Source organism: Malaya genurostris, chromosome 2 (genome assembly GCF_030247185.1).
Source record: "Malaya genurostris strain Urasoe2022 chromosome 2, Malgen_1.1, whole genome shotgun sequence".
NCBI classification, from domain to species: domain Eukaryota; kingdom Metazoa; phylum Arthropoda; class Insecta; order Diptera; family Culicidae; genus Malaya; species Malaya genurostris.
Window position 1 is genome coordinate 212,847,274 of NC_080571.1, and position 12,553 is coordinate 212,859,826.

The 12,553-nt window shown below is 36.4% G+C and overlaps 1 protein-coding gene across 2 annotated transcripts in view; it reads left to right on the forward strand.

The window, feature by feature from the left end:
• LOC131427427 (uncharacterized) overlaps window positions 1–12,553 on the forward strand; it is a 215,491-nt gene that overhangs the window by 113,136 nt on the left and 89,802 nt on the right. For both annotated transcript variants that reach the window (XM_058590598.1, XM_058590599.1), the window contains exon 5: window positions 10,136–10,180. The gene's annotated coding sequence lies outside the window, so the exon portion shown is untranslated. The remainder of the gene's footprint in view (window positions 1–10,135; window positions 10,181–12,553) is intronic.

Genomic DNA, 12,553 nt, shown 5'->3' on the forward strand with positions numbered 1-12,553 from the left:
TAGAGCATCGATGGGTAATCCTCTCTTCCTTTTTTATGTGAATTGCTTATGGCGAACCTTGAAAAAAATGTAGAGAAACAAGGACTATTACCAAATCGCTGAAGGAGATATGTTGATGATATCTTCTGCATCATCAAACGTGATAGTCTTACAAGTTTTTGGAAAACAGTTAACAATTATCATAAAACATTAAATTCACTTGTGAGGAAGAAAATAATAAAGCTCACCTTCCTTAGAAATTTTGTTCCAGAGAAAAACAAAAAGCCTATCTTTCGAAACAAAGGAATCCAACCATTACGGAGATAATACCTTATACTTCTAATCATTCTCATCAGTATAAAATGACACTAAATACTGCGAACATGTAAATAGGTTTCCTCATGTGATGTGATGTGATGTGAAGTGAAGCCACCATCAGTTCAAGGACTTGCCAGTGGATGCGGGTAGACTTACAGTAGCCCCGATATGACTCATCCATTCACCTTCTTACTATAGTTGTTACCGAAAAGCGAACAAAAAGGGTTGGGCGGATACGTAAGTAGAGTCACTTACTCGTATTCCGCGGGAATAAAAGATGCTCTTCCAACCATAATATCCAGTGCATGGATGAAGCATATCGCTATACATGCTTGAACCCGCCTGATGGTTTGTTTGAGAAGGGCGCGTCAGACTCATGTCAAACCTTCAGAAGGAAACAAGTTTCCTTCAAGTGACTTGGGCTGGCTATCCACAATCCCTCGTCCAGTCATCAATTCGTCCGATGCCCTGATGCTCCCTCCCCTTTACGCCCCCGTGCAAAATGTTTTATATTGATAAATACAATGAAACATAGTGTAATGAAATTAATATAACATAAAATGATATAATAGATTACAAAATAATATAATATAACATAATATAATATAATATATTTTAATTAATTATAATATAATACAATGTCATACAATATAATATAATATATTACAAAACACGATATAAAATAACAGTTAATGTAGAGTGCAGGAAGTAGAATATTTCTCTTCTAATAACAATAATAATATCTACATCTATAAACATAATATATGTTATTGTTATTGATGACAAATTAATAATAATAACAATAAATATAATTATGGAAATTACAATAAAAAACAATATAATATAGTACAATGAATTATATAATAAACAATAGAATAAATAAAATGATATGTTGCGATATGCTATGATATTATATTACTTGAATTTATATGTCATTTCTCATCCTCTCATTCTGCCATCAACGCATTCCATAGACCATTTGTCACCACAGACACACGTGTAGGCATGAAACAGGAACCAGTGAGAACCAAGCTCACCTTGTGACGACCTTGATATTTAATTGAAAGTTACTTTAAAAATGATAACTTATAAGGAAAACAAATTTATATTTTGCGCAGAGGTACGTAGTACTACTCATAATAAACCCTATAATATAATATAATATAATACAACACAATGCAATACAATATAACATAATATAATAAAATACAATATAATATAATATAATATAATAAAATATATTATAATATAATACAATATAATGTGATATAATGCAATGCAGTATAATACCGTACAACATAGTATATAATAACATAAATTAGTGTAAGACGATAATATATGAAATAATATGCTATGATACAATATAACAGTTAATGTCGCAGTGTAAGTTACGCTCTGCTAATAATAATAATAATAATACATGATGTAATAAACAACAGAATTATATGTTGTAATATACTATGATAAACACTGCATTTTAGGATGGGCTTCAACCTACAAGCCATTTCGCACCCTCTCATTCTGCTACTAACGCAGAAGGCGATAGCACCCAGTCGACGCCGTTCTATTGACCAAATGTCATCATAGACGCTCGGGGAGGCATGAGATAGGGACTTGTGAGGACTTAGTTATCTCACCATTTGACGACCACATGTAAATAGGTTTCCTCATAGCTTCAAAATAATTGTATTTCCCATCAACCATTAAACTATTCCCGAGAAGTAACGGCCGATCAAACGAAACTGGACATCATTTGTAATAACGTTCAAATTTAGTAATTATTAGTACCACTTCGGAAAACAGTTAATGAAATTAAATACAACTTTAGCGTAAGTGAAAAAAGCGTGCTGTTAGTGTGTCATCATGATAATTATTTATCATGGTATTGAAACTGCAGGTAAATGCGATTTCGTAATCTATATAAAACCTTCAAACTGGTGATATTTGACCTTGTTACTATTGTATAACTCCAGTCTCGGTACCTGAATGTGAACCATCATAATAAAAGAATTGTCTTCGGACTGTCCTGTGGGGAAACAGATTTGCAAATTGCTTCTCAAGCTCGCGGTTTCATAACAGTGGACCACACAACGAGCAACCGTCATTAATTGCCATCTGAAGCAGAATCAAGTTACTATTTATCATAAACCTTAGCCGGAGCAAAGAATTCCCACCGTAAACTGGCCGTCAGTCAGTCATAATTAGCAACACGATGCCGCATATTCATCTCACAGCGCAAAAGAGTTGGCATTCACCTTGACTGGGCCGAACAATAGATAGTATACAAATCATAATACGTGATCCTTCTGCGGTTACTAGCTAAAGCGCACTCATTTCCATAGCTTTATTGTTTCTTTTATGATTTTTGTGTGTATTGTAATTATCACGAATAAGTGCCCTAACTAGCTGTACTCTACGCAAGGTTGCAACCTATCAACAGATTTATCTCACAATGTTAATCCAGTAGTTTCCCTCCCATTCCGAAACAGCTTGTGCGAACAAGTCATAGGACGGTCATTACGTGTACTTACTTTGATCAACCGCTGGAGCAAACAAAGTGTCACCAAACAATTTCTAAACTGTATAAACAAATATTATTTTCTACTCTACATCACATGTGATGAGTCGTAATGAGTAAGTCATGACATTAAAAAAATAATATGGAATTTTAATATATCGAATACATTGAGTTATAGATGGTATATTTATCAAATATTAAAAAATCTTGGTATCCTAATTCAAATTTACACTCGACCAGAGAATCAGTTTTCTCAACACCAATTGTTTTTTTACTCATTTAAATTTACTCAAAACTGTTCAGCTACTCAAACATTTCCAGAAAAAAACAATGTTTGCTTATTTATTGTTTATTCATTTTGAGCATATATTAGAAATATTTGAGACGATGACCCGTATTTTTTGGACACAAATCCAATGTCGCTGGATATTTGAAGATGTTAATTATATTCCACACAAAAATTTTCAGAAAAAAACTCATTACCGGTTATAGATCATACGATGATCAATTCATTCAGTAATTTGTATTCTTTTTTATGTGTACTATTTCTGTAAGAACGTAAATTCGTACAACACAAAAGTTATTTCATCTTTTTTACTTAGGTAAGCAATACCAGAAAAGAATGGTCATCATCATCATCATCAGACTTCACATACTCCGATTCAGATGAAACATTCTTCACGTTTCCATGTAGCATGTGATATTAATTTTAAACGGATTGAGAAACCGATTCAGCTCGGGACTGAACTTGAAAAACAGCGAATGCATTTTTTGCATGTATCTTCTAATCGTTGTAACTTTTACTTGCACAAGAATGGTGTCCTAAAAAGATCCAGTTATCTCGTCTGAAATTTGAAATTTTTATTAGAGCCGAGTCGGAATCGGTTTTTGCATCCGAATCGGAATCCATTTGGAAATGGCACTGATTTTCGAATCAAATTCCGACGATTTCACTAGGGAAGTTACAGGAAATCATTCCGGCACTCTGAAAATGTCTCGATATTTTCAAAGGACCACAACATGACAATAAATGATTGTTTATAAAAATTGTTTATCATAATTTTTTCATCATTTTACACAATAAGTTTTATGTTATTATCTGTATTATCTGTGATATATCAAAGTTTCATTCAAATATATTGTTTTAAATATTTAAAACAATTGAAGACACTTTCTTTTCAATTCGATTTTTTTCGGTATGTTTGATTCTTGAAAGAAATCCTGTGCTCAACAGTTTTCTGTTAATCAATCTGGAGATGATAGAAACTCCTCAATAGTTGTGAATGTGGGATTCAAATGAAAGGTATTATAGTCCCATAGCCTTCTATTGAATTTCATTTGGATCCGACTTCCGGAGTTACATGGTAATATATGAAAAATAGAGAAAAAATGTACACTCAATTTTCTCTGAAACAGCTCAACTGATTTTCGCAAACTAAGATTCAAACGAGAGGTATTATAGTTTCATAAAAATTTTATCTGGATCCGACTTCCGGTTCCGGAACTAAAGCGTGATAAGTGAAAATTATCAATTTCATTAGTAGTTTTTCACGGACGATGGTCAAAAACACAGGTACATGATAATACGGTGGAAGAAGAAGACACAAAACGAACGATGCGCGCTTCATTCTATTTCGTACACGCTATAATGAAAACGAAACGATTACGGATGTTTGCTACTAGTGTGTGATATTGGTATAAGATGGTGCTGCGGTTGATGAAAATTTTAACTATTCTATGATAAGTGCTCTTTCGGTCGCAAAGAACGCAAAGTCGGGGTGAAAAAAATTATATAAAATAAATAAAAGAATGTCAATGATTTGAAGTTCATTTGAAAAAATATTCTATTTGCACAGCCGATTGTGCAGTAATACCGTGTTAATCCTACTACATGTTTAATCATGCTGATTCATACTGTTTAGCTTGACTTACATATGCAGAAGTAACAGAAACGCAGGTTCGTTTCATTTGTTAAATTTCGTTTAAATGGTTTAATCAAAATAGAGCTTGAGATAGTAAGTCTAGATTTAATTAGGTTCAAAACTGTTCCAATTTGGAGGTCCGTTTTCGAAAGAATTTGAAATAGTGATTAAAAACTGCAAATCACCAAACTTTCTTCAAGATGGCCAAATCGATTTTCACAAACTTATAGGTCCAATGGAAAAGTTTTGAAGTTTCATACGGAATTCATAAATTTGTTGTGGATACTATTTCTGATTCCGGAACTATCAAGTAAACAGGATTTGTAGAGTTTGTTAGATTAAGTCCAAACAAATTTTCCAATTTCTATTCAATGAACAGTTGTTTTTGCGAATTTCACGGTAATATTTAGGATGTTATGAGTAATATGAGAAAGGCATCGTTACACCACTAGGTGAATTAAACCAGGGTTTTAAACTAGGTATCACTCGTATTTCAATACTATTGCACTTGTCAGCATGAATCAAACGGCATTTTACTCGTTAAATGTCTCTCTATGGTCGAAACTACAACCAAAAATAATCATTACTATCTTAAAAAGTTATTAACAATTAAGAGTGCAAAACAGAGCCGGGAATCGAAAAATTGCCACCATTCCCAATTTGATACCGAATATGAAAATGTTTTGCTTTTTGCTTTCCGATAATTGGTTTCCAAGAAATGATGACACTCACCAACAAATCGAACCAGTTTGAGCAGCTGATTTCTGAGCCGCCATATTGAAAAATTGAAAAGAATAAAAAAAAAATTATGAAATATAATTTATACCTTATGATTAAAAAAGTTCTTAAATTTTCATTTTAAAATTCCCGCGCTTGTCCAATCGTTAAACTTTTATTCTCTCAAGATGGCCAAGTATTCATAGATCCACACCTCATCACCAGTTTTGATGCATTCGATGAATGTGGGGTCACTATCTGCGTTGGAAATCATCTCTTTGGCCACATCAACACGACGCTGTTTTCGAATGAAATTCAGCTTTTTTGGCACCAGCCGAGAAGCGACGCGTTTCAAACCCAAAACATCAGTTAAAATGTGCACGGCTGTTCCATAAGAGATGCCCAACAACACAGCAATCTCTCCAATCGGTACAGAACGATTTTGCAACACGATTTGCTTCGCCGATTCAATGTTTTCTTCAGTAACAGATGTTGTTGGGCGGCCAGGGATCTCATCATGATCCAAGCTTGTACGACCACCTTTGAAGCGTTTATACCACTCGTATGCCTGTGTTTTTCCTAGACACGATTCACCAAAGGCCTTTTCTAACATTTTCAACGTTTCGGAACACTTAAATCCATTTGCAACACAAAATTCGATGCACGCACGTTGTTCTAAATTTTCATCCATCATTAAAATCGCCACACGAAAATATTTCAACTTCTTTGTATAGACGCCAAACAAAAACTAATCGTACGATATGCGTCAAAATTTGACAGAATGTGTATAAAAGTGTTGCCAACGTTGAGAGAATAAAAGTTTACTGATTGGACAAGCGCGGGAATTTTAAAATAAAAATTCCGGTTCTTTTTTGATCATAAGGTATACTAGAGGTAGAGGGAAAGATTTAACAAGCTTCAAATTTTTGTGTTCATGGTTTATGAATGGTCCCTATATGGTTCCTTGAGATCTTTCATATGAATAAAAAAAAGGCGTAAAGGTTCATGTCAGAGACATAGCTGGACATTGTAAAAAGGCGGGAGGTTCATGTCAGAGACATAACTGGATAACGTGAATACGAAAAAACTGACATGCATTCTCCACACATCCGAATACCGATAATCGCATGTACTAGCTGATTGGATGTACGAATTTTGCAAACTTTCAATTCCGTTACTTGCATAATTGTAACATTACAATTATAAGGCGGAAACCACTAGAACAAAAAATTACAAGGTTGTGTAAAGAACAAGACCAAAAATGCAATGTTCAAATCTATTCACAAATTGAAAAATCCACAAAAAATCGTTTTTAGCCATTTAGCCGTTTTTAGGATTTCTAAATCTAAGTTGGGAATCAAAATTACATTATTCTAAAAAACTTACTTATCAACATCTTACAAGCCAGTTGTAATTCCATACAAAAAAACAACAGTTTTAATATTGTTCAGTTTTTCTATAAATTGATACATAGTTGGAGTCATCATGCCAAAGGTTTTAATCTATTCCAAAGAATGAATAATTTAGCAATAGGCGAGAAAATCAATTATAAGAAAGCTCAAAGATTTTGGCCAAATGTTTTGTCGATACAATATTTTCTAATTTTCTCTATTTTCAAAATTCAAATTTTTGTTCTGGCCTTTTTGCGTAAAAGCTTTTCGTGGCCGATTGGCTTACATTTTTGTTACTTAATTATTTTTTTTTGCTATTGGATCTCGTTGTCACCCTTTTTCTAGGGGGAGATGAGTTTCCATTTCCATCCAACGAGGATCGGGGGTCACTTCGTCCGCGGCTTATCTCATCATCCATTGCTTCATCGTCGGTGTTGTTTGTGATTTCCGTTTTATTTTCGTTTTCCTTGTTTATCGTAGTCTTGGGCTCGTTGATAGTTGCTGTAGATGCGCCTTGTTGTACATTGGTTGCAGTTGCTGGTTGGTTGGAAGGTAAGTTGTTAACTGCAGCTGGTGTACTTTGTTCTATAGCGGATACTGATGGTTTCGTTGAAGGGGATGCTTCATTGTTGTTGGTGGCTGTTACAGGTGTATTGGGGTTGGTTGAGTTTGGTGTGAAGCACCGTTGTCCTTTGGTGTAGTTGTCTCCTTGCCCAGTTTATCACATGGCTTACCGTAGTGAACAGCTTTTTGGCAACAAATGATTTGCACGGAATTCTTGTATCTTGACCGAAAATCACATAAGAAGGTATATGCTTCTTCAATTGTATGCGTAATAAACGTACGCCGTTTAGAATACCGGGGAAAAAATTCTTCCACTTTTCTTTTTCCATAGAGAGAATCTCTCCGTATTGGGACATAGTATTGCGAATATATGAATCGGTGACGCTTGAGGGAAGATCATGCACACGCACTTCTATAGCACTATCTTCCATATATACTGGAATGTTGTACTTAATGTTCTCGTGCTCCACATAGTGCACATTGTTATTGTCTTTTGTGAATTGAATTGCATCCAACTCTTTATAAAACTGGATGTAAACAACATTATTCATCTTATTACATTGAAGTAAATGCACACGTTTAATATCAAGATGGATTTGCTCCTTAAGCAAACCTTCAAGTTCTCGTATCGAAGGTCGAATTTGGCACTGTCTGAAGTCAACAACAATTGTATTTTTTCGTGTCGGCGGTAGCTTTTGTTCGTTTGGTTCACTCATGTCGAGGTCGTTCTATTGTTCACTACACAATACTGTACTTGGTATCTTCTGTCCCGAACATAAGCGGTTTTGTTATATCGACTGAGCGAACTGATGAAAATTCAAATTTCAATTCGATTTTAGGACAATTGAATGATTCTACGAAATGGCGTTCGGCAAAACGGCACTTGTGGTAAATTGGCTTCCGGTGAAACGACTATGAGCTTTTATCATCGGTTCTTTGTTGTCATTGTTCAAGTGTGTCTTTAAATTGTTCTTTTGAAGCATAATTGTGTTTCGCGGAATGATACCCTTCCAAAAGTGAATTTACTGCCCTCGGAAATCAAAATTGTAGTGGTAAATAAAGTAAATTCTACACTGTTGATAGCCATTTTTGCGAGAGCTATTGTGTTATTACAACAATTCGATGCAGATTTGTTCGCAAAGTGTTGTTCGTATCGTTCCTCTACCGCAGCTACCAATTGGCACATTAACATGCTCTGATGGAACTTAAAATGTTTTGTGGTAGGATTACTTTTTCCACAGTACGACAGATGCGGTTACAATGCATGCGATGAGAACATTCAACAATTTTGAACAATAACAACAAATTGCTTAAACGTTTCTTGTTTTTTTTTTACTCATTAAATGTACACAAAGTCAATTGTCCACCAACTTTTGCTGGAAAGAGAACGCTTCGAGAAGTAGCCAACGATTCCGAAATATTTAAAAACGGCGCCATGTGGCGCACTGCAGCTCGTAGTTCCCACAAGGCTGGCATTGAAGAGCGACAAGGGAAAACGGTTTCTTGCAAAATTGATCCGTCGCTATCATTAACGCCACCCCCTTCGACCGAGCCGGAGAATAGGTGCTGATAATTAATTTGTTTCTCCATTGTCTGTCTCAATTATGTTCTCATTTTTGGGCAAGTAGCGGATGAGTGACCCAAATCGGCGGATTTGTTTTTCAGACGGGGACTGTTCCTTTTAATCGAGTGTTTCTTTGTAAGCTTGGTAAGAGCGCCAAAAAAAAGTGCAGTATTGGTTGACGTCGCTCGTCCAACGTTCGAAGCTTTTGTTTTTAAAGGGGTCAGTGTGTATCATGAACTGGAAGCGTTGAGCGGGTAACGAGGTCATGTGTGTTTTTGTTGGGGTTTTGAGTTTAAAATTTGAATTAATGAACACAAAGTATTTCATGACAACATTATTAAATAAAACGAGTAACGTTCAAATTGGTGCCAGATCATCAAACTCAGACAATAATCGGACGTCCTTGATTTACTATCTCCTGCATTCAATGCACCTGGAAGTACTCAAGTACAAGACCACTTAGATTTGTCGTAGATCGTCAACCATTTGTTTATTCACCGCAAGTTCCCTCTTCAGTCTGTAGTTGTCCACTTACACTCAGCTAGACATGTTAACACCCACCTGGCCTACAAGTGCCATATCGCTAACGGTCGGTCATCAATAGCTTGTTCCGAGATGCAAAAATTTAGTTTTTTTATGTCCATTGTTTCACTCTCGCAGCTAACTGGTAGCTAAATAACCCTGACCAAGCCTCGTAGAGTCATACGAACATACGGAAGATTAATGAAGCACATCGTTCGCTGCATGTTATGGTAACCAATGTAGAGCACTTGACTTTACTACAAGCTGTTTGGGGGAGCTCAATGTCAACGATAATTTCCTTCTCTTGTATGCACAAGTGGTTTCAATTTTTGCGTTTTTCGGATGATGACCGGTAAGCACCAACAAACTACGGTAATGGAACAAGTAAGCGTCCGTTGTTTATATGCTGATGTCATTAGTCATTTCCTTATTGTTTTGGTATTTTATGACTAGCCATTTTATATAATGTATTCTGACTACTCCATCCTTGAGGGCACTGTGCGGGTACATTTACACACTAATCAAACTTGAAAATTGGCGAAATGTTGTCGACTTCGGGACAAACGGTTTCAGATTTAAACATTATTTTTTCAAGATATTTTTTGTTTATATCTAAATAATGTTTTAAATTTTCTTTCAGATAAGATGTCTCACTCATGAACAGCTTTTTCGTCCCTCACATAAGGTAAGTTTTGTGGCTCTATCTACTCACCAACCTTCAATAGACATTAGAAGGAAAGCATGCCAATCAGCGCACATTTTGTAATCTCTACTAACCTTGAAAATAAACCTTCCAAATCATAGACTAATTTCCGTTACATAAACATACAACAGTGAACCGCAATAAATTAAGTCACTCGAAAACCGGTCAACAAACCTAACGAGTTAAAAGACGCCTGATAACAGGTTTCCTGCCAATCGTCATGTTCAAATCACCTCTCCGCTACCATTTTACTTCGGGCCCTAGGCACCAGTTCGTACGCCACAATATGGACTACATTGATTGAGTTTATTGAGTCCCCTTAGACAATTTGACTCAAAAGTCAACTTCCCGCCAGGCACCCCGCAAGCTGCTTACCAATCCTTCGTCGTAGTTGTGCTTGGCACCAACCTACCTATATGGCTAAATAATGACTCTGGGCATCGCCAACGACGCTGAAAACCTAAATCAAAATAATTTATCGAAACGAACCACAAAATGTGTGCCATTTCGTTCGAACTCCCGTGGTGGGAGCTTAGGTGAGGAGAAATACCGTTTTGGTGCCTAAGCCATGACAACAGACAAAATTACTTGATTGATTCGCTCGTAACTAAACGGTTGACGGAGGAAAATGAACGGAGCCATGTTTGATTGGCTCAAGCTACACGGAAAGAAATCCGTTACCGTTGTCATGAGTAAAATAAGTATGTAACCTATCATCTGATCTGCTCATGATATAATGACAACTATTCATGATTTTATTGTCAAAAAGATCTGAATCACTGCCTATAACTCTTCTCCCAGGATTATTTCAGAATTGATGCATTTCATTTCAGCTCGTAATTCAAATTTTCTTACCGGACAGCGCTTTGAATCGTCTGAATAAATTGGTAATGGTTTGATAGATTCATAGAAAGGTAAAAAACAGACATTGGAATTCAAACCCTACTCTAATTCTCTACTTCATTCTGTGAAATATTCATTAAGGGGACACTTTATGAAATAGTATCTGTAGATGTACATTTGCGGATGAGAAAAACAATATTTCAAGATTATAGAAATCTCAAAATAGTGGTCATTTAGGTTTTGGTACCTCATGAGTACTGGTTTGTGCTAGAGTGCACATGACGGTTTTAATTGTTTCACGTTTCCTCTCCGACTCATCAGTACCTTACCTTACCTTACCTAACAGCTGTAGTCCTGGGGAGTGCTCTATCAAGCATACGTCTCCACATAACTCGGTCCATCGCTGCTCGTCGCCAGCTACTCAAGGCACGGATGCTTCTGAGATCACCCTCCACTTGATCGATCCACCTTGCTCGCTGCGCTCCTCTTCTTCTTGTACCAGTCGGATTAGATTCAAGAACCATTTTCAATGGGCTGTCGTCCGACATCCTTATGAAATGCCAGTCCATCGTAGACGTCCGATTTTAGCTGTCCGCACGATGAAAGGTTCTCATATCAGCTGTTGCAATTCGTGATTCATATGCCGTCTCCACGTTCCGTCTTCTATCTTCACTCCGCCATAGATTGTCCTCAGTAGGCTTTCTTTCGAAAACACTGAGAGCGCGCTGGTCCTCTGCCAACATAGTTCAGGTCTCGTGGCCATAGAGAACAACCGGTCTAATGAGCGTTTTGTAGATTGTCAATTTTGTGCGGTGGGGTAGTGTCACCAGTGAACCCAGATGCACTAACTCGTCAACAGCCTATAAATATTCGTGGTGGGAGGCGTAGTGTTTCTTCTCTAGAGCCTCTTCCTCTCATGTATTTTGTTGTTGACGCATATATGGCCAGTCCGATAAGCCTAGCTTCAGCTTTCAGTCCGATGTATGTTTCCGTAATCTTCTCAAGGTTACGTGTCACAGTGCATAAACAATTTATCACTCTTGTGAAACCGCTTTGAACCTAGTATTGGCAAAATGGAAGGAGAAAACCAAAGCCAAAGAGAGTATTTTTGCTGTGTTCTTGGATCTGAAGAGAGCCTTTGAAACAATTTCAAGACCTTTATTGTTGCAGACATTACGGCGTTTTGGCATCGGGGGAATGGCACATGAATGGTTTGAAAACTATTTATGTGGTAGATCTCAAAAGACTGTTTTTAACGATGTAGTGTCTAGTTCCCTCGGCAATTCACTTGGTGTGCCTCAGGGAAGTGTGTTAGGTCCTATTCTATTTATTATGTATAATAATGATATGAAGCGAGTCTTACGTTTCTGTGATATAAATTTGTTTGCTGATGATACTGTTCTGTTCATTACGGCTAAAGATTTCAATGAAGCTGTTGCACATTTAAACGAGGATCTAAGTTCGCTGGTTCGATGGTTAAAATTTAAGCAACTGAAACTAAACGTCGCGAAA